The 21846-nt window shown below is 31.2% G+C and overlaps 1 protein-coding gene and 1 long non-coding RNA gene across 6 annotated transcripts in view; one reads left to right on the top strand and one right to left on the bottom strand.

The window, feature by feature from the left end:
- The window catches only part of LOC143196134 (uncharacterized), a 110620-nt gene that overhangs the window by 43066 nt on the left and 45708 nt on the right, over nucleotides 1–21846 (top strand). The window lies entirely within an intron of this gene.
- On the bottom strand, nucleotides 1711–21539 carry LOC143196135 (uncharacterized). 3 transcript variants are annotated; one of them, XR_013005674.1, is made up of 4 exons: nucleotides 21319–21539; nucleotides 8178–8374; nucleotides 3661–3929; nucleotides 1711–3607 (listed from the first exon to the last, which is right to left on the bottom strand). It is a non-coding gene; the product is annotated as an uncharacterized LOC143196135 (long non-coding RNA). The 3 variants fall into 3 exon arrangements; XR_013005673.1 differs by lacking the exon at nucleotides 8178–8374 and having other exon boundaries at nucleotides 21319–21528; XR_013005672.1 differs by lacking the exons at nucleotides 8178–8374; nucleotides 21319–21539 and having other exon boundaries at nucleotides 3661–4664.

The raw sequence follows: 21846 nt of genomic DNA, 5'->3' as shown, positions 1-21846 counted from the left end.
TAAGTAGTAAGTAGTGATTGGCTTGTCTGGACGGTTTACAGTTGTAAGTTGTTGTTGTCCTCCAGTATGCCTTTGATCAGGTTCTGCCCAAATTCCAGTTGAATATATTAGTTCTCAACAACTTAGTATTTAGTAGCTTTCCATCCTAAATTGTAAAGTTTTTACTGTTTCTGTTTTGACTGTTTCAAAGTATGTATATGTCATTAATTGTTTATGGCTAGAGATTTTTCCTGAACACTATGTATAATTGGGAATGCTTCGGGTATCTCCGAAACGATTGCCAATCCAATACCAATATTCTCTTTTCTTACTAATCTATTTCTTTTTTTTAACAAGTAGGTTGATTCCAGTTTGTTGAATGAATTCTAAATGTTATTTCCGATGCTTCCATGGCTCTATATGTTGAAATAGTATTCCGAGCTTCCATCAGCTTCAGTTGAAGCTCGTGTGACGAGAAATAAAAAACCAGAAGCAAGACCTGAATATGGCAAAAGAAATTCTGCCGAAACGTAGTCAAAAACTATAGGTTCTTCTAGGAATCAAACGTGGATGGAAGGCAAAAATATTACTGGCCTTATATTGCTATTATATCGAATATAGAAATCTGCACTGAATCGACCCAGTTACTGATTATGTCATACCGGAATAAAGTAAGGGCTTATAAATTATAGTTTAAACATTTTGAAGGATTGACAACAGATGATGATACTATATATTAAATCGTATCTAGTACATTTGTAATCAATTTCATGTTGTAGTAAGTAAATTACATTTGCGGGCAGTTTTACCTTTTTTACTCTAGAAAACGGCGTCTGAAGGTAATCGAATGCTGCGTGATGTTTATGGAAACCATATTCTATCGATTTAAACATATGAATACTGGTTTTGACGTTTCAGAAGTGTTGATTTTGATACCGAAGGGAAAGAGTATTCTGAACAAGCAAAAAACTGAAGACGAGGATGAAGATGACCTTACTCGATGATGATGGAACGAAAAAAATGGACTAATACAAGAAACCCTTTGCAATCGCCTGAAATACATGGCAATGATCAAAATACTCGGATCTTTTGTGCCGTATGAATTGAATCCAAGAGATATTGAAAAGCGTACATAAATTTAAACGAGCGTCGAGCATTTTTTTGCATCGTATTGTTACTGGGGATGAAAAGTGGATACATTACGATATTCAAAAGTGAAAAAAATTATGGTCACATATCAAAATCAACGGCAAAGCCATGTCTCCAAGCTAATTCTCTGTATTTGAAGGGATCAGCTTGGTGTGATTTATAATTAGCTTATAAAACCTAATGAAACTATCAACGGGGATTACTATCGACTAAAATTGATGCGTTTTAGTTGAGCCTTGCGTGAAAAATGACCGGCAATGATACAACAATTTTGCTCTTCAACAGTTTGAATAAAATTCATTGTACCAATTGTTCATAATAAAGCTTTAAACTAAAAATAAACCATTAAAACTAATTTAGAGGCCAATATATATCAAAAGGCAATGTATGTTTGATTATGTAAAAAAACATTTACTTGAGAAAATAATTATTAAAGTTAATAGAATTATTAATAATAAATAATAATAATTTAAAAATTTTCGATTAACCTTTAAAGTTTATAAAAAGTTAAACTAATTATAATTCTATTAATAAATAATTTGTTAAATTATTTTAATCTTTGTGTAATAAAACTGCTTAAAATCGAATTATACAGTATATTTATTTATTCGAAATTAAATCATTTACAACTTTCTTCAACTACATTATCCAAGTAGCGTTTAGTTTATATAATCATATCTCCAACTATGGTGAAAACAATGATTTAAATTCGGCGAGAATTTCTTATTATTAAACGCTCATCTGTTTTTATTCGGCTTGACTGAAAACAAAATCAGGTCATTACTGAGGCGACCTGACGATGGCCGATGTTTTACGCGAAAATGTTAACGAGTTCGACGTTTAATTGCATAATCGTAAATATTTAACTTTCATCGAAGCAAGAAAAGAATTATTAGTCTCGGCGAGAATTTGTTAGATGTTCGGTTGAGTGTTTTATTTCTATTAAAATAATGAAAGTTTTTTTTATGCGGTTTCTTTTCGTTTAGCACTGCTGTTTCTTTTGTTAGTGATATTTTATTTTTATTATTTCTTGGAATATTAATACATTTTAGGTGTTATACTAACAATGTTCATGCAGAACTCTATTTCAGAACACTTTTATTTGGTCGAAAAGTATATACTTATGTTATGTTATGTGGAGTAATTTATGTTAACTTTTGTGATGAATAAAGTGTTTTACTGCATTATTTAATTACTAAGACTATAAGGGGCCAATATGGCGTTACACTAAGACATCAAATGAACTACTTATTCAACACAGTCAAAACAAAATTCTACAATTCATTATCAATGCTTATCTCTACTAACCAACGAATCAAACGACTTCAGAAAATAAACAAAGAACTCACTAAAATTTAAAAAATAACCAAACTTATAAAATAAAATATGTACATAATAATGCATATGTTGTAATAACTGAATAAAAATAATCAAAAAACCTTATTTAAGCTATCTACTACACGTATTTTATATTCTACTATATACACATAATTTAGCTTAATACCTACCTAAACCTATTTATCTATTTACCATATTATTTAACTACTACCAACTGATCTAACTTGGGGTGCCATTCTATTAAGCATCGTGCGCTTTATGATTTTATTAGACAATTAAGGATATATAAATATTATAAATAATATAATATAAGAAAATACACTATTTTAGGAAACACTTCCAATTTCAAAACATTACTGTTGAACTATTGAAGTGAAGTCGTAATGAGAAGCTACTCTTTTTTTCTAATTTGACTATGCAATAATGCATGTTATTTTACATATTAAAATATAATTTCTTAGTATATTAGTTTGAATAATTGAGTTATTGTGGTAACGATTCTCGTTATTGTTTTAACAATTGGATTCTTTATACATTTGTTTACTTTTATACTTAGAATATGTTAAAACGTTTTAAAAACATAAGATGGTCTTAGTATAATTAGAACCGCTTTTAAAGTGATGCAGTTAAAGCGTGTTATTTTTTTAAAATATTATTTATTATTTATATAATTTAGATTTATAATTATTTCAATGTAAACAGTGTGTAAACAGTGTGTTCAAACAGTGTGTAAAGAAAAAAATTTAGACACATAAAGATGATGTTTGACCTGGGAAGTTAAAAGAGAGTAAAGCTTTGTTGATGGCTGAAGCAATCAGCAGACGGTTGTAAATTAGTCAGTTTGCTTCTCTAAGAGAAATATTGTTAATAAATACAAAAATGCCTATCCTTCTGCCATCTTTCTACGTTTTTCTTGAGGGCTTTCACTCTGTTAATATTTGACACCAGTAAGTTTTAATCATTATTATTATATTGAAGTATGAAGATACAACATTTGAGAAAACTTGTTGAGTTGATTTTTCTGTTCATATACAGTCCAAGAACAAATAAAAATGTAGATTTCAATGGTGTGGATAATGTTTGCTGAATGAGAAGACAAGGTCAAGTAAGGTCAGCATTTGAAGAGTGCAATAATCAGTTCCTAAAATATCAGGCTTGTTAGGTGCAGTAGTCAGGGTGACAGGGTAGTCTTACCATTGCGATAATTGTGGATTTAATCCTGTTGAGGCATGGTTGTAAATTTATGTTTGTGATTGTTTAATAATTGTGGCTGTTCTAGGCAAGAGTGTAACATCCGGCAAGGAAAATTATTCCAGTCACGCCAATAAGCAGGCCGTGTAAGACTGGATGTAAGTGGGATGATCTCTAAGTTGATTACTTGCGAGTCGGTAAGCGTAATGCCGAAGACCGTGGTTTATCCAGGCTAAGCAGTAGGACGAGTCATAGTTGGTATAAAGTTGAATCTAAAATTTCAAATAAAAGGTTCCTTAAATAGACATGTGTTAAGAATATGGAAAATGATTCAAAGAAGTTATACGGTTAAGAATATGTTATAAGTTCTTTTTCTTTTTAACCGACTTTGAACAAGGAGGATGTTCAATGTTCGGCTGTATGTGTATTTTTTAATGTATGTTCGCTGATTTTTCTTCGGTAGAAATTCCGTAGAAATATTGTACACAACTGCTTCTATGGTGCAATGGTTAAAGTGTTTAACAACTAAACGGAGGTCTCGGATTCGATTCCTGGCGGGGACAATAACATTTTGATGCTGTTTAGTTAAAGCATTTGTTAAATCACATGGGCTAGGTAGCGGACCTCGGGTCCTGAAGCGCTCGATATTTTCAATCATTGTTTCTTTATTCCTATTTTTCCTTATACGGGCTGCACCATTACTTGACCTGTTACCATGGTAATATTAAATAAAATAACGGCGTAATTTATTGAGTAAATGTCTAATACTGAAAAGAGAAAAATTAAAAAAATTTAACAAGAAAATCGAACCGACTTCAAAAAATAAATAAGGAATTCACTAAAAATTAAAAAATAATCAAACGAGTGATTTTTAACACATATAAATTAAAATAAAATATGTACATAATAGTCGTTGTAATAACTAAATAAAAATAAATAAAAACCTTATTTAACCTATCTATTACAAACATTTTATATTCTACTATATACACACAATTTAGCTTAATACCTACCTAAACCTATTTATCTATTTACAATATTATTTTATCTAGTACCAGTTGATCACTTTAAAGTCTATACCGAGCCCAAAAGACACAAAAATAATCATATTATTTTGTGACACATACAAAAAATTCAATTACCAACAAAACAAATCTAAATTAATACAACAGTTTGCGTTTGGTACCGACTTCATAGTAGGCAGTTGGTAGTAGTTAAAATAATTTTAACGGATTTGCAATAGATGGTGTCACTGTCTATTATCGTGTAGGAATGTTCGTCGGGTCGGTCAGTCGGTCGAAATGTGTGGCTGCCGTTGCGATTATTTGTCAGAACACTCACTACTATTTTTGGAAGGAATTTGCACGAGAACTGAAAACACTGGTTGAAGAAATAGAAATACTGTTTATTTTAATATTAAATTATACATGTGGTCGACGGGAGAATTGACAGGATATTAAGTTAGGTAGAAGAAGTACGGTAGCGCTGTGGAAGTGGTATTATTACAAGGGGATGGAGAAAAGAAAAGAGAACGAGATGTCGTTGTGATGATCTTTTACAGCCTGGAACTGCATGGTATCAATCCACCGGCGTTGCCAACCTTTGCACCCGTTGTTGGTGAATTCGTGGTGGCCTAAACGGTCGTGGCGGTCGCCACAATCGCATCGGATACATTTGTAACTAACTTCATGTTGAAGCCAACATTATGTAACGTAACAGCTGCTCCTATTACATTTCGCTGCTCTGGAGCTTCATCAAATATTATTGAGCTATTTATCGTGCTTAACGGAAGTTCTATGTACATACCGTGATGGCTTTTATAAACTTTGAAACTCGAGTAAGCACACGGTTGAGATCAGATAAGCAGTATTTAGAAATAACTCATTAGTAGATATATTTAAAAATAAATTCGAAGTGTAACAAAACTATAAAATTAATGCATGTTTGAAGTAGTTTAAAATACCTTGTATGCATTTTGAAGTAACTTATATGGCTCGGTGAATGGAGGTAAAACGAAATGAAACAGTGGTGTTTACAATATGTGACCGTTATTTATTGGCAATATAAAAAATGTGGAAAATACAAAATAGATAAAACGGATGGCAGCGGTGTTACCTGGAGACGAGGCTTGGGTAGTCGATGGTGGCACGTCTAAACCAAACGATGGTCGGTTACTGAATGATCGAAATACCCTTCAATAATATCCCAGATAAAAGAGTCGGGGTTGCCAGCTATTCGTTATTGGGTTCTAGTTGGCGCTGCTGGCACCTCTCCCGTGTTCAACATCTGGGATTATATTTCTGGGTATTTCGTAGACCATTATTCCACTATGTAAAATAGTGGTTCCACTAAGTGAAATTATTGGAAAACATGTATATTTAATAATAAGGCAGGTTTTGAAAATCGTATACCAGGTTTTACTTTTTTGTATGTATTATTTCGTCGTAGTGTGAAGAAAACTTTTTTTTTATGTGTCGAAAATATCATATGACTTTGTACTCAATAAATCGTCTATGCGGAGTTCTACATTTTACTTCAATTTGTAAAAGGCGTTTGGGGACGGGGACCTGAAGCAATTACTTGATGAAGCCATCAGTGTGGATCGGTATCGATTACAATTGATATGTTTGAACCGATCACAGCGCGAGAAACAGTGGGAATACGACCAAAGACATAATAATGTTATTCTTCACCAAGACAACACTCGACCAAATGTTTCAAAATCAGTAAAAACATACTTGGAAACATCAAAACGACATGTGCTATCCCACTCGATCTATTCTCCAGACCTTGCTCCTTCTGGTTACAACTTATTATGACATTTGAGTCATGACCTGTCTGAGCAACGCATCACTTCTGATAAGTATATGAAAAAACAGATCGATTCGTCGATAGTCTCAAAAGATACATCATTCTTTCAAGACGGAATCTCTAAATTGCCCGAAAGATGGGAAAATGTAGAGACTATCTTTTTTTTTAATTATTTAATTAATATATTGTTACTAGTCGTTTCCGTCTAACCTACAGTTTGTCTTTATGATAACTTATATCTAGGTATATAACCAGGAGGACCCATCGACCCTATCTCAGTCTCTGGTGAAATAATGTTTATACATGTCACTGCTGAATTTTTTAATATATGCACCTCACCACACAACACTACACAATATCAGATGGTTTGATTCTTTTGAGTCTGTGTCCTGTTCTGGTGGTATCCAATAGTTGTAATATTTCAATATTCGTGTGAAAATGGAGTCCTTCCGCATGCCCCTTGCAATTCTCTTGATTTCTTGACTGACTGTGGGTATCTGAAGGTCTCGATGTAAATAATCAGTCCTATAGTATTTGGGTGTACCCACAATACCTCCCAAAACTTTATTCTGAAAAATTTGTATTTTATTTATGTTACTCTTTGCAGAACATCCCCATATTATGTACTGATAATTGTGATTTTCTTCTAATTGACAAGTACATTTTCCTATATTTCAATTCCAGTTCTTTTCTTTTCTTCTTTATATGTTCCTTCCAGCGAAGTTTTGCATCGAGATTCATTCCGAGATATTTAGCGTTGTTGCTATATGGAATGGTAGTATTATTTAATGTTATGGGTCTGTTTATAGGTGAATTTCACATGCACAGATTTACTTTCATTAATTATTATTTTCCAAGCTTGTGTCCACTTATTTATATTGTCACTTGCCTGTTGTAATTTTCGTGAGGCTTCTTTATTATTGTCTCCGACAGCTATAATCGTAGTATCATCAGAAAATGTAGCCATCGTGATATTTTCCGTTTGTGGTATAACACAATTGTGGAGTAGATAAGGCATTGATCCCAGTACACTTCCTTGTGGTACAACTGCTTTAGATTCTTTTATTGTAGAGTAAGCTTTTTCTTGTTTAACTCTAAACATTCTGGTTGTAAAGTATGATTTTAATAGTTCGGTGTGTTGTTTTGGTGGCATTTTCAGATAGGTAGCATTAAAAGATAGGTGAGCATACTTTTTTACTTTCGTAGGTAGCGACTATCAATGGACAATTCTTGCAATAAAATACATTGTACCAATTTTTACAATAAAGGCTCAAATATAAAAAAAGCCTTCAGAAACTAATTTATAGGCCTTATTATAGATCTTTTTGGCTTTAACATTGCAAAAGCTTTAGTCACTCTTAAGAGCAAACATTATAAGATGTCGCTAGGCGTTGATACAATGACTTAACAAACTTTTTGTGTGAAATGTTTGCCTATCATATTAGCACATCTTTTGGTTTGGCCATTCACTGTCTCGTTAATGCAATTATGACATTTAAATATGTCTGCAAAAACAGTGTTAATAATAATCTGTTTGATTTATGATTATTAGCTTTTTTTTTGGTTTACAGAAGATGGAAAAATTGTAATATATATTTGCTTCCAAATTATTTAAGATAAATGATTTTGCACAGACGAATTATAAAAATTATGACTTGATAGTCATTTTATATACTAACTGGTATATGTTTAGATATATCAATATTTACCTTTTTTGGTGTCTTTCAATAGTAATACTTAATATTTTTTAAAATATATTTTAAAGTCTCCTTTTGCCAACTAGGGGTTTATCTGGACTGAACCATTTATCTGGACTTAGAAATCATCCCAGAAGACATCAGGCTTTACCTAGGCTGGTTACTGGCGTGATTCGGAATATTTTTCTTGTCGGATTTTACACTCCTACCTAGAACAATCACAAATTTTAAACAATCACAAATATAAAATTAAGACCATGCCCCAGAGGATTCGAACCCGCGGCTATCGCAACTGTAGGAGGTCCGTCCTATCGCCTTTACCACTTAATTTTAATACTTAATTTTAATTTTTGCCCTGTGACATTCTACTTTGATACATATTAATTTCCAGTTATACACAAATATTACTATAATTCAAGCAACATCAATTATATCTCCTTTTCAGTATGTCATAGGGTTCACCGCATTATAGACTATAACATGAATAACGTTATCATCATTAAACACTAATTAAACCTGGATTTACTTCTAATATTTCTTCGTATATTCATAATTTAGATTCAATTACTGACGATTTGCATCAATTCTGATCTCGATACATTAAATACTAGGTTATGCAACAAGTTTGTGAAACTCTGTCTATGTACATCGTGTGTATGGATACTGCATTTGCTAAAAATGCATCAAAACACATTTGAGTGTGACCCTAAAAGTTATTAAAACGACTTTGTGTACTGCTTCATTATTATGGGTGAGACTTGTATCTATCACAATAAACTTCAATCAAAGAAAAGTCGGCTTCAAATTCTACACTAAAATACCCATTAAAACTTATTAACACAGCTTAAGCCATTTAACTAAAACTATATTTTGTTTGAATCAAATTATTTCAGCATACAGTGATGGGATTGATACGATTCGTTATTTTTCCACCTTGGTAATCTGATCGGAATTTAATGTTGACACATTTAACAGACATTGTCGAGCCAATGTATTCTTTGCTTTTATGTTTCATGTCAAAGAATTTAAGCTTGATGATATGAGTGTTGGAGTATTGGAAAGCGCTCAAGCAGCTACATTATGAAGAAGTATTTTGAGTTTGTTTCAGTTGAGAAGCTTGATAGATTCACAGAAGTATCTCAAGTGTCGATGCTATCTTTTCGTCGTATATTAGCGAATCTTAAATGCCTTGACCTGTTTTATTTGGTTTTGTCAAGACTGCTATTGCTCACAATCGCACGTAACTTGTTTGCTGTTGATTGCGAATGTTTTAAAGCACTTTGCAGTTGAGTACTTTAGATGTATGACAAATAGTTATTCTTATGGTAATGAGGATAACTTTTTATTGACTATTATTGAAATTACAGGTATATCTATGATATTTAAAAAATTGGGTGTTTACCAACTGTTTCATTCAAAGTCTTAGTTCTATTCAAAACTACTCAGTCCATTTTTAATCTTTTTAAAAGACCTTAGAACTGTTGAATCTATTTATTATTTATCTATAATTTATATTATATGTCATATATCATTTAATACATTCTGGAACTAGCTAATAAAACAGCAACTTTTAAGTAACATTTAATTTTATTAGTCAAGATATTCTCGTTCCATAGTAATATTTTCCTGCTTGCAAAAAATTGCCCCAAAGTGTTTTAAATATCTTCTATGTAAAATAATTTGTCTTTGTATCCAAAATACGCTTTAATTCATGATGTACGTTCTTCGTTTAAGTAAAACCTTACTATCGTTATTAAAATCTACTAACACAGCTTAAACCATTTAATTAACATTAAATTGTTTTTTTTATTGAACTAAATTATTTTAGCATGCAGTGATGATATTTATACGATTCATTATTTTTCCACCATGGTAATCTGATCGAAATTTAGTGTTGACACATTTAAAAGTCATTGCCGAGCCAATGCATGTCTTTGCTTTTTAACCGACTTTAAAAAAGCAGGAGGTTCTATGTTCGTCTGTATATTTTTCTTTTTAATGTATGTAACAGGTCAATTAAACAGTCCCCGGCGTACCATAGTAAAGCACATATTTTAACAAAATTATTTTTTTTTAATCAACATAATTCTCTTCAAGGGTGATACACTGATTGTAGCAACCTTCTAACTTTTCGATACCATTTTTGTAGTACGATTTGTCCTTTGCTTCAAAATAGGCCTCAGTTTCGGAGTTCACCTTTTCATTCGACGAAACTTTCTTCCCAGCGAGCATTATTTTGAGATCTGAGAACAGAAAATTGTTGTTGGAGGCCATATCTGGAGAATACGGTGAATGGATAGATTTTTGCCATCGTTTTCACTGACTTTTGACACGGTGCATTCTCTTGGTGAAGCAGCACTTTCTTTTTCTTCAAATGCGGCCATTTTTCGGCGATTTTGTTCTTCAAACGTTCCATTAACGTTATGTAATAGTCGCTGTTTATGGTCCCTCCTTTTTCAAGGTAGTCAATGAGAATTATTCCATGCGCATCCCAAAATACAGACGCCATAACCTTGCCAGCCGACTGTTGCGTTTTCCCACGCTTTGGAGTGAGTTCATCGTGTGCAGTCCACTAGGATGACTGTCGATTGGACTTCGGAGTGAAATGATGGAGCCATGTTTCATCCATTGTCACATATCGATGCAAAAACTCGGATTTATTACGCTTGATTATATTCAAACACTGCTCCGAATCATCAACTTGTCGTTGTCTTTGGCCAAAAGAGAGCTCGCGCGGCACCTACTTTGCACAGAGCTTTCTAATACCCAAATATTCGTGAATGATATTATGTACAGGTTCAGTTGATATCTTTATAGTGTCTGCTATTTCGTTCAATTTCAATTTACGGTCATTCAAAATTATTTTGCGGATTTTTAAAATGTTTTCATCGGTAACAACTTCTATTGGGCGTTCACTGCGTCCACCGTCTTCGGTGCTCATTTCACCACGTCTAAACTTAGCATACCAATCCTTGATGATTGATTTTCCTGGGGCACTATTGGTAAACTCGGCATCAAGCTAAATTTTTGCTTTAAATGTATTTTTTCCCTTCAAAAAGCAATATTTTTTCAACACGCGAAATTCCTTTTTATGTATTTTTTTAAATAACAAAAGTTGCTTAACTCAAAATGCTATAATCCACAGAGTAATGATCCGACAGCTGTCAAATGTATACATGCATCTTTTGACGGTTAGGGGTAACTAAAAATCATATGGATTTAACTCTAGTAGCGCTATCTATGCGTCAGGCCTGGAACTTTCAATTAACCTATTATGACGATTTCTCCATGAATTGAGAAAGAGTGCACTTCCGTTACATTCTTTGTTTGAGGAAAACCTTTTTTAAAATCAGTAATTACTTTCGGCCATATCTGGACCATAGAGTGGTTAAAAAGCAATTGGTTCAATTTCACTGCCGCTTTTACCGACTTTTAACACAGTGCTTTGTTTTTAAATGAAAACTGCTTTGTTAAAATAAGGTCTGTTTAAATAGATCATAAGTTATTAATCGAAATAAGTGTTAATTAACATTAAGAAGTAATCTCTGGTAAATACAGCGAATTTTCAATGAAATTCATGTAGATTTATAAGTACTGTAATTCATAAATTGCATTTTTCTGTACCCTTCCATGATAGTTTTACTCTGTTTGTGTTTTTATTTTCGCGCCATTTTCGTACACTTTCAGCTCTGAGCAAAATTAAAATAACTCGTGGACGATGGTTTCTTTTCAGAGTCTTTTACATCGTACAATTTTAACATAGCTTATTCACAACATTGACTGGCTGACCGCTGAGCCGTTACATTTGCTATTGTGTCAAATAATCTGGCGAGACTATCATCATTAATGACCTAGGAGATAGAGTTTTAAATAATATGCAATACTATATAAATGTAATTACAATTCAAGCATATATATATATATATATATATATTATGGATGATATTTAGATTCTTCCTCTTAAAAGATCAAATGCAAACATTTTTTTGGGATACAAAATAATTTTATTAATTAATATATTTTGATGAATTTATGTTGCATGGGACTTAATTTATTATTACTAAGGAATTAGTAATTAATTACCAGCCAGATACTGGAAATTGCCTCTTGTTTCAAAAAAATATTGCTGAAACCATCAACTATTAATGATAACAATAGGGAGATGTTGCACAGACAGCCTGTTATTGTTAAGATGTTATTGTTACAATACTAAAAATAATTTTAAAAACATATTACACCACCTTTAAACACGTTTCATTGCCTAATTACATATTGCGTTAATTACGCGGAATATTTTATTCCTTTCGTTTGTAACCGAATAGCTATTATCCCATTTTGTGTAATACTCATGTTATTTTCACTTAATTGATATGATTAATATTAGAAACGTATATTTTAACATTTATTTAACATCTGTTGGTTGCTGGTTTTTCGCAATAGCGCGTTTAGCTTGACTGAAAATTTGATTTTATATTGGCCGTATTTTTTTCCTAAGTGGGGTGCCTGGAGTTTTATATTTTTACTAAATTGTGTCTTGGCTTTAGATAGTTTTTTGTAGAAATGCTATTAGAATGTTTAAGCATTTTCAAACGAGATTTGAACGTTCTCATGTTGCAAAATTATTTAATCCGTTTTTCCATTCAAAAACGACAATTTTTGTCCCATGCTTTCATGTCTCCTGGATTCGCTATGAATGATTGAGTTTGGTTTGAATATTTAATTTCATATTATAATATGAAATATATCTTTTAATACTTAGTAGTGATTGCCCAGTGGTCGAAAATTGATCGTAATATGTTAAAATAATCATGTTCCTTTCATAATAGAGTAAAAGAACTAATTTAAAATCCATGTGTTATTAAAACTTATTTTTGCAGTTTTTTCAGTATAATATCAGAAATGTATTTGATACATTATATTTACTAAAATAATAAATGTCTGTACATTAAAACATATTAAAATATATGCAGACTATTTCAAGAACTAACACCCACTAACATTTTTTTAATTGCATTTAATTATATCTAATATCCATTAACTTTCAATAATTAACAAAGTATTAATAACAGGTTAATTGAAAAGTCCTCGACCTGACACATAGATGGCGCTACTAGAATTATATCCACTTGTTTTTTAGTTATCTCTAACCCTCAAAAGTTTATTTATTTTACCATTAGTTTGTGAATTATAGCATTTTGAGTGAAGCAACTTTTGTTATTATGAAAAAAAAATGGATGGAAAGTAATTTTGCGTGTTGATAAAATATTGTTTTTTGAAAGGAAAAATACAGTTAAAGTAAAAACTTGCTCCAAAGAAGCTTGATGCCGAGTTTCCGGACACTGCCCCAGTAAAATGAACCATCAACAATTGGCATGCTAAGTCTAGAGGTGGTAAAATTAGCACCGAAGAGGGTGAACGCAGTGGCCGCCCAAAAGAGGTTGTTACCGACGAAAACATTAAAAAAATCTACAGAATGATTTTGAATGACCGTAAATTGAAATTGAATGAAATAGCAGACACTCTAAAAATATCAACTGAACGTGTACATCATATCATTCACAAATATTTGGGTATAACAAAGCTCCGTGCAAAGTGGGTGCCGCGCTAGCTCACTTTTTACCAAAAACAACGACGAGTTGATGATTCGAAGCAGTGTTTGAAGATGATGAAGCGTAATAAACCTGAATTTTAGCGTCGATATGTGACAATGGATGAAACATAGCTCCATCATTTCACTCCGAATTCCAATCGACAGCCATCCGAGTGAAATGTACACGATGAACCCGCTGCAAAGAGTGGGAAACCGCAACGGTAGGCTGGCAAGTTTATGGCGTCTGTATTTTGGGATGCGCATGGAATAATTTTCATTGACTACCTTGAAAAATGAAGGACCAGCAACAGCGACTCTTACATTGCGTTATTGGACCGTTTCATTGACGAAATCCCCGATAAACGCCCACATTTGATGAAAAAGAAAGTGCTAATTCACCAAGACAATGAACGGTGTCACAAGTTAGTGAAAACGATAGCAAAAAATTCTATTAATTGTGCTTCCAATTGCTTCCTCATCAACCGTATTCTCCAGATCTGGCCCCCGGCGGCTATTTCCTATTCTCAGATTTTAATAGAATGCTCGCTGGGAAGAAATTTTCGTCGAATGAAGAGGTTGTCGCCGAAACTGAGGCCTATTGTGAAGCAAAATACAAATCGTACTGCAAAAATGGCATCGAAAAGTTGGAGGGCCGCTATAATCAGTGTATCACCTTTGACGGGAGTTATGTTGAATTAAAAAGGTCTATAAAGTAAATAATCAAAATAATCGATACAACGTTCAAAGTATAAAATATCATATAGTTACATATCTTATTGCATTGATGGTTAAACGCCTTAATATTTATCAATGCTTTAAAATGTTTACTAATGTATTTTTAATAATTCTTTATTTCTTATATTTGTCCTATGTGTTCCATTTATGTAAATTATGAAGTTAGTTCCATTTTTACTCTTGCACATTTTCATTTTTTCAATTTATGTATATAGTCCTATTTTTCACCTAAAATATATATTACAACAATAATAAATACACCAGATTAATAGAATAATTTCGTTGCTTAAATTTGTAAATAGAATTGCATTGTTCTTTGCTTATTTATTCCACTCTTAGATCTCGCCCTTGGAGATAGTTCATTTTCAGTTTATATTCTATGGCTTTCATTTATCTATTGCTTTTATATCAAAATATATACAGCTATGGATTATATGAAAATGAAATTTTATTATGTACACGTATGGTTGTATATTGCTATGATGGGCTGATAGCGCACGCCTGAGACGTGCTTCTTCATCAAAAAGAGATAAAAGCCTTATATATTAATGGGATTGATCAACTTAACATTACGTGGAATGTGTAAGGAAAATCTTATATAAAAATTTTAATATGCAAAAATTTCGTGTGAAAATGATGCCGTAAATTCTCATAATTGAATGAAAAGAAGTGCGTGAAAATAATTGCTGAAACACTTTAAATGCCACTGAAAATAACCTAAATTCTTTAGAAATAAGGATAACATATAAAATTAAATGTAATGTTCGGGTTAAAGTATCGCAGTTTAATCTGTAAGGTCAGCAAAGGGGAGTTGAAGATATTCAAAGACCATTAGTCATAAACGAATAGTATTACGAAAGATTATACTTTGAAAAATACACCTACTGCGTAGATTTTTGTCAAAAGCATCACAATTCAGGATGTAAAGGCGCACTGAAGTTGATGTGAACTAACATAGTCTACTAGAATTTGGATATAAGCTTGCAATTCAGGGTGTACGGCTACCAAAGACGCAGTATCTCAATTGCTCAGGTATAGATTATTGTAATTTAGATAAAATTTGGATAAAAAATGCAATTCAGAAGATTATCAAATGCAAATTGGCGGTTGAAGGTACATGTGATAATCATAAATTACTTTACTATATCACTAAGCTGTTCATTTATCATTTATCAGTAATCAGATTATTTAGTAAGTCGCCACTCTTTCAGATAAAGCAAACTTTAATCACTATTTGTTAAACATCGGATATAATACTTATTTGCATAGTCTAACACATACTGTAGATACTGAATATTTCTAACACATGCTGCATAGTAGTACAGTAGTACAGTTAAAGTAAAATCACTATAGTTTACAAAAAGTTTTACAGCAAAAGTACTAGTTTATCACGGTTCCAAAATATAAAACGCAACTTTCGAATCATCTTCTTGGTACGTATTTTAATGGACTGCCAGAAAAACTTATTTTTTTGATACATATTTAAATGTATAATGACATTTTCAGGATTTTTCAAGTTATAAGCTTCCTCGTTTCTTTCATTTTCTTTTATAATAAATATATATAAGATATAAAGATATATCTTCAACCGATATCAAAAAATGAGGAAGTTTGTCAAATTACTCTTTTATGCGAAAGGTGTCAAGATCAGTTGTGTGGTTGTTACCAACTGATTACTTTGAAGTCGGTGCCGAGCCTAAACACAAAATTACATTATGAACAATACAAATCCAATTTATTGCTCTGAACCCAATTCAAAGTGATCAGTTGGTAGTAGTTAAAAAATATTGTAAAGAGAGAAGGTATTAAGCTAAATTGTGTGTATATAGTAGAATATAAAATAGGTGTAGTAGATAGGTGAAAGTTTTAGATAGATGAAAAGGGTTTAGTTATTACAACGATTATTATGCACATATTTTATTTTAAAACGTTTTTTTTGTGTTAAAAATCTAAGTTTGATTATTTTTTACTTTTTAGTTAGTTCCTTCAATTTTTTAGAAAATATTTTATTGTATATATGATCTACTTATTATTTAAAGCAGTCGAAAAGATGAAAGGATGAACTAAAGTGTTATGTTATATTTCTCGATGACTCATAATAGAAGGACTTTCTTTAAAAAATTGCAGCGTTTTAGTCGAAATGAGTTTATTCAACTTTTATCCCAAGGCGTTCTATCATATTTAAATTAATTTATTAATTATGAAGGCATAAACAACTGAACGTTTAATATAATTGTGGGTACATACTTCTTGTAACAACATAAATAGTTTAATTAATGATAATTGAAAACTACTGTATGACATTTAGGCATAAAAGAAAATGTACTGTGATTTTTTGTTACATTTTAATGACATTTTGGTGTAGCTGTGGTTTTATCTCATTAACGACTTCAATTATCGCATTCATTAGATTGTGTATTCGAAGAAACAAGAACAATGTTAAGACTAAATGGTATGAGGAGTGAGATATTTAGAGATAACGGTTTGTTTTATGTCAGGGTATATTTAAAACCCAAGTGTCATAAACTGGAAACATCGTCTTACATATTAAATGAATGGCACCATAGGAACTATATCCTTGAATCAAAAAGGTTGCCTTATTGAGTTACTTTGAGTATTTAGACATTAAATCAATGTGATTTGTGAATGATCATTGTTACTATAACATCCGTCATCTGCGTTTTTTTCTATAATTTATAATATCTCAATCCCAAAAAATATAATCAAAAATATAATAATTAGATATTCGCAATACAAGATTTATATGTTTTTAAGTATAATAAATATTTATAATTATTAATCAATTAACTAAATTACATTAAATTTTATATTGTTGAAAATTTTTACAGCATTATTTGCCTTTGAGAACTGTATAATGAGAAATAATTTCGTAATTTTAATAATACCTCTATATTTTTACGATATAAACGAAAAACAACAGATAGTGAACCAATGTTGACGAATTTTGCTTGAATTATTTCTCCCAATAACATTAATTTGACTAATTTATTCAACTATTTTGATTACCTCGATAGTTTATAAGGAGAATATTGCTGAAAATGCCAAGGAAAAAGTTTGGAATTATTTAAGTCGTTTTCACTTAATGCCCATTATAATGAACTATAATATGGATCATTACATTCATTGATTTATTTGAATTAATAATGATTGTTTAATTTTAAAATGACCAATAATCTGAATGAAAGTGTCAGAGTGATGGCTGTCATCCTTTGCCAACATAGAAAGCGGCCAGCTAGATTAAATCAGATTATATGAGATTGAGCTGATGTCACGGCTAAGTTTATTTTCATTATATTATTAGCTGTGTGAAAAAGTAATCTATGCTCTAACCATTAAATATAAACCAACATAATTTTCTCTAAAATAATTTTTACTCAATACAATAGTGATAATTGGGAAAAACAACATACTGTAGTCCTTTTAAAATAAACTTTTTTTAAATACATTTTACTGAAGTCCCGGCCGCAACTAATTACCATCAAGTTATTCTTCTTGAAGGGTGATACATATAGTCCAGTGTATTGTTCTTTCCTTCAAGAGTACTCTTCAACCTCGATAAGGTCGATATGAGGACTATTTGCGGGGTCGCAAAGCTTATTTTTTTCAATTTAGGAATCGTTCTTATAATCCTGCGTTGGTTTGCTGACTTCAAACGTGGTTGTAGCGACACCGTTGATGCAGCACGCAGTGGACGTCTAAATGAGGTGGTAACGCCAGAAAACATAAAAAAATCCACAAAATCGTTTTGAATCATCGAAAAGTGAAGTTGCGTGAGTTGAATTAAGTTAACATCAAGATATCAAAGGACGTGTTGGTTTTATATTGCATGAGCATTAGACTATGAGGGAGCTCTGTTCAAAGTGGGTGCCGCGTTTGCTCACTGTTGACAAAACACAAGAACGTTTTATGATTCTGAGCTATGTTTGGCCATGTTTAAACATAACAAACCGGAGTTTTTGCATCGATATGTCACAATGGATAAAACTATGTCTATCTGAACCTTGTCGAAAGCGCCCGAAGCACAACAATCGGCTGGAAAGTTTGTGGCCTCGTTATTTTGGGATATGCGTGGTGTATAGTCATCGACTATATTGAGAAGGGAAACACCATCAATAGTGAACATTATATAGCGTTAATGGAGCGTTTGAAGGCCGAAATTGTAAAGAAACGACCGCATATGACAAAAAAAATTGTTTCATCAAGACAACGCACCGTGTTACAAGTTAATCAAAACAATGGCAAAACTACATGGATTAAAGTTCGAATTTCCCTTATGTCCACCGGACTAGGATTTGGGTCCTAGCGACAATTGGCTGCTCGCAAAAACTCACCCGTAAGAAATTTCGAATGAAAGAAAATAAAAGAAATTAATGTAATGAATCTCTTTAGGTATAATTCTTATTGGTTTGCCATACTCTATTATTCTTTTTTTTCCATTACTCTTTTATCTATTGTTCAGTTCTCTAGAGTTATCATAGTTAAATTATTTTGAATTTCCATTTTGTTACTTTTTAAAAAATTAAAATTACATTTTCGAATCACTTTTTCGCCCGTTTTTGGTAACACTTTCATATAACTTTTACGTTAAGTGCTGTTGAACTTTTTGAGTTGACACTAAGGTCATTTTCTAATACAGTAATTCGCTTAAAAATACATCAACATTTTTGAATACTTCTAAATTTATCATTAGTTTCGACTAATGGTAGTTTTCAGATTCACTAAAGTGTAAAAATACGTTAATATGACGCAAAACTTATCGATTTTATTTAAAATGAATTACGTAAGACACCATAGTGTTGTCGATTTTCTAGTAGAATAATACATACACTTACTAAAAGAATCAAATAACTAATGGACATCAGATCAATGTAATAGTTCCTTTCATCACATTAATCACTTTCTCTAGTTTGATAGCATCACGTTGACGAATAGAATAAAAACTTTGACAAATTACGTTTTGATTATTCTGCTTGTTTTAGATATCTACATTCGGGTTTTATTCAAGTGAATAAACTATTATATTTAATTCAAAAATGAAACACTTTTTCAGTTATGTAAATACAATTATGTGACAAAGTATGAGCTTTTAATTTATAAGATTCTTTAGATTTCTCCATGTATTTTGATCAGCAATGTCTATTGGTGAAAATAAAAAATGTCAATATAAGGAACTGTTATTATAAAGAACTTAATCTAACTGCTCATATTCACAAGGAGCCATTTTTATGATTTGGACATTTGAAAAACTGAAAAATTGCGTTAATAGTACCGGAGGCAATATTAAATTATTAATATATTAATTAATATAATATTATATTATTATTATATTATTCAATATTAAGTTAAATTTGAGAGAATCTTATGTTGCTACAAGGTTTCATCTTGAAACTTCCCTTTATATTATCATGTATAATTAGTATTAGTTTAATTAATATATTGTGATATGATGATATTTAAATTTTAGAAGAAATAGATGATTTATAGAATTCAATTCTAATCTAGACTGACATCTTTCATAGATGTTTACCAGTTGAGATGTTACGGTGTTAAGTCTTTTTAATGGTTTCTAGGAGGTAAAGTTTCATTTTCAAGTTTTCGTTGATGAGAAATTACCCTAGTCGTAAGAAAAACTATTACAAATACCTATACTTTCAAATGATTTTTGTGGTGATATCACCTCAAAATTGAAACAAACAAGTCGATTTTAGGACTCCACCTCATAGGTGGTGTGGAGAATAGTTCAATGTAAATATAAATATAATAGCCTGCTGTCGATAAATATTTGTTGGTGTAGTTGTCTCCTTTTATAAAAAATGTGTTAGATATCAATAATATTCTGACTAAATAAAGTCATATACGCTCATAAAACACTCCAAGAGTTAACACCTTAGGCAAGAAAATTTCTCTTGTCAGATTTCCAGCTATAAGGGAAACGAAATAGTTGACATCATGACCAAAGATGCCATTTTAACTGGCCCTCACTATCAAATCATCATACAATATAAAAATATATTCCCTTATATTGAATCCAAATTAAACCACATGACTAAACTGAAACTGAAATGGAAGATAGTAGCAAGGTATGGCTAGTAAAGCACCATTTCTTTTCTCTATTCTTCTTTGCAAATCCAAATCCTGTCAAGTTATTCTTAACAGATTTACTCCACGATATTGCAATGTCACCCATTCCCATTCCCATTCCCATGACGGGAGACCCTCTACTCAATACTTTCGCTGTGACTCTCTTTACTTAATGGTATGTCATATACTCTTTGACCACATTGAGAATCGAATTTAACTTCCCTCACTGTCTATCACTAAAAAACTATTCTATTCATCTATTCATCAATCTATTCACCTGAGAAAAACTACCTTAAGGGCTTCTCTCTCTCTCTCTCTCTCTCTCTCTCTCTCTCTCTCTCTCTCTCTCTCTCTCTCTTTCTCTCTCTATATATATATATATATATTTACTATATATATATATATATATATATATATTTACTATATATATATATATATATATATATATATATATATATATATATATATATACATACATATATACATACATACATATATATCTTATTTTTGTTTTATATTCATATTGTGATCGTAACCATATATATATAAGTATTTATTAATTTTGAGTTATATATAGTCAATCCTAGCGCAAGACGTAGTCTTTTTAGTGGTGTTTTTCGTTTTAAAAAAATACGAATGGTTTCTTGCTTCAACATTCTAATAAAAAAAGAGAAAAGTATGTGGGACTAATGCAAAATTGATGACAGAGATAGATACAAAACTTACCTGTATGTTACACTGCAGGTTTTTTTCATTCTAAACAAAATAATTTAAATTATTGAAGTGACATTTTGAATCTAATTTTGTCCCAACATTCTACAAACTTATTGCGGAATAATTTCTTTATGGCACATATGAACATGTAAATCTAATTTTGTAACGTGTAGTGAACTAAATATTATAGATCATAAATTACGTAATACTATTTTACTTCATAATACTGCAGTATTTATTTATAGCGTATACTAAACAATTCCGAAAATAAATAAGGTCGGTGTTAATATATCGATGGAACTATGCGGTTTTTAGATAAAATTTAAATACGTTAAAATGTTAAAATAAGTAAAAATTATTTAAGAAATTTTACATTTTTTCCTTGGCATTTTCAGTAATATTATCGAGGTATTTTAAAATAGTTGTATAAATTAGTCAAATTGATTGTTATTGTGAAAAATTATTCAGGTAAAAGTCGAATATTTTTATAATATTTTTGCTTTCCTTATTTTAGAATATCGCTCAATAAGTCTTCGGTCT

Source organism: Rhynchophorus ferrugineus, unplaced genomic scaffold (assembly GCF_030347505.1).
Source record: "Rhynchophorus ferrugineus isolate W39M unplaced genomic scaffold, kcgeb_rfMv2 rfM4, whole genome shotgun sequence".
NCBI classification, from domain to species: Eukaryota; Metazoa; Arthropoda; class Insecta; order Coleoptera; family Curculionidae; genus Rhynchophorus; species Rhynchophorus ferrugineus.
Note: the sequence above shows the minus strand (reverse complement) of the source record. Positions and strands in the feature narration are given on the sequence as shown.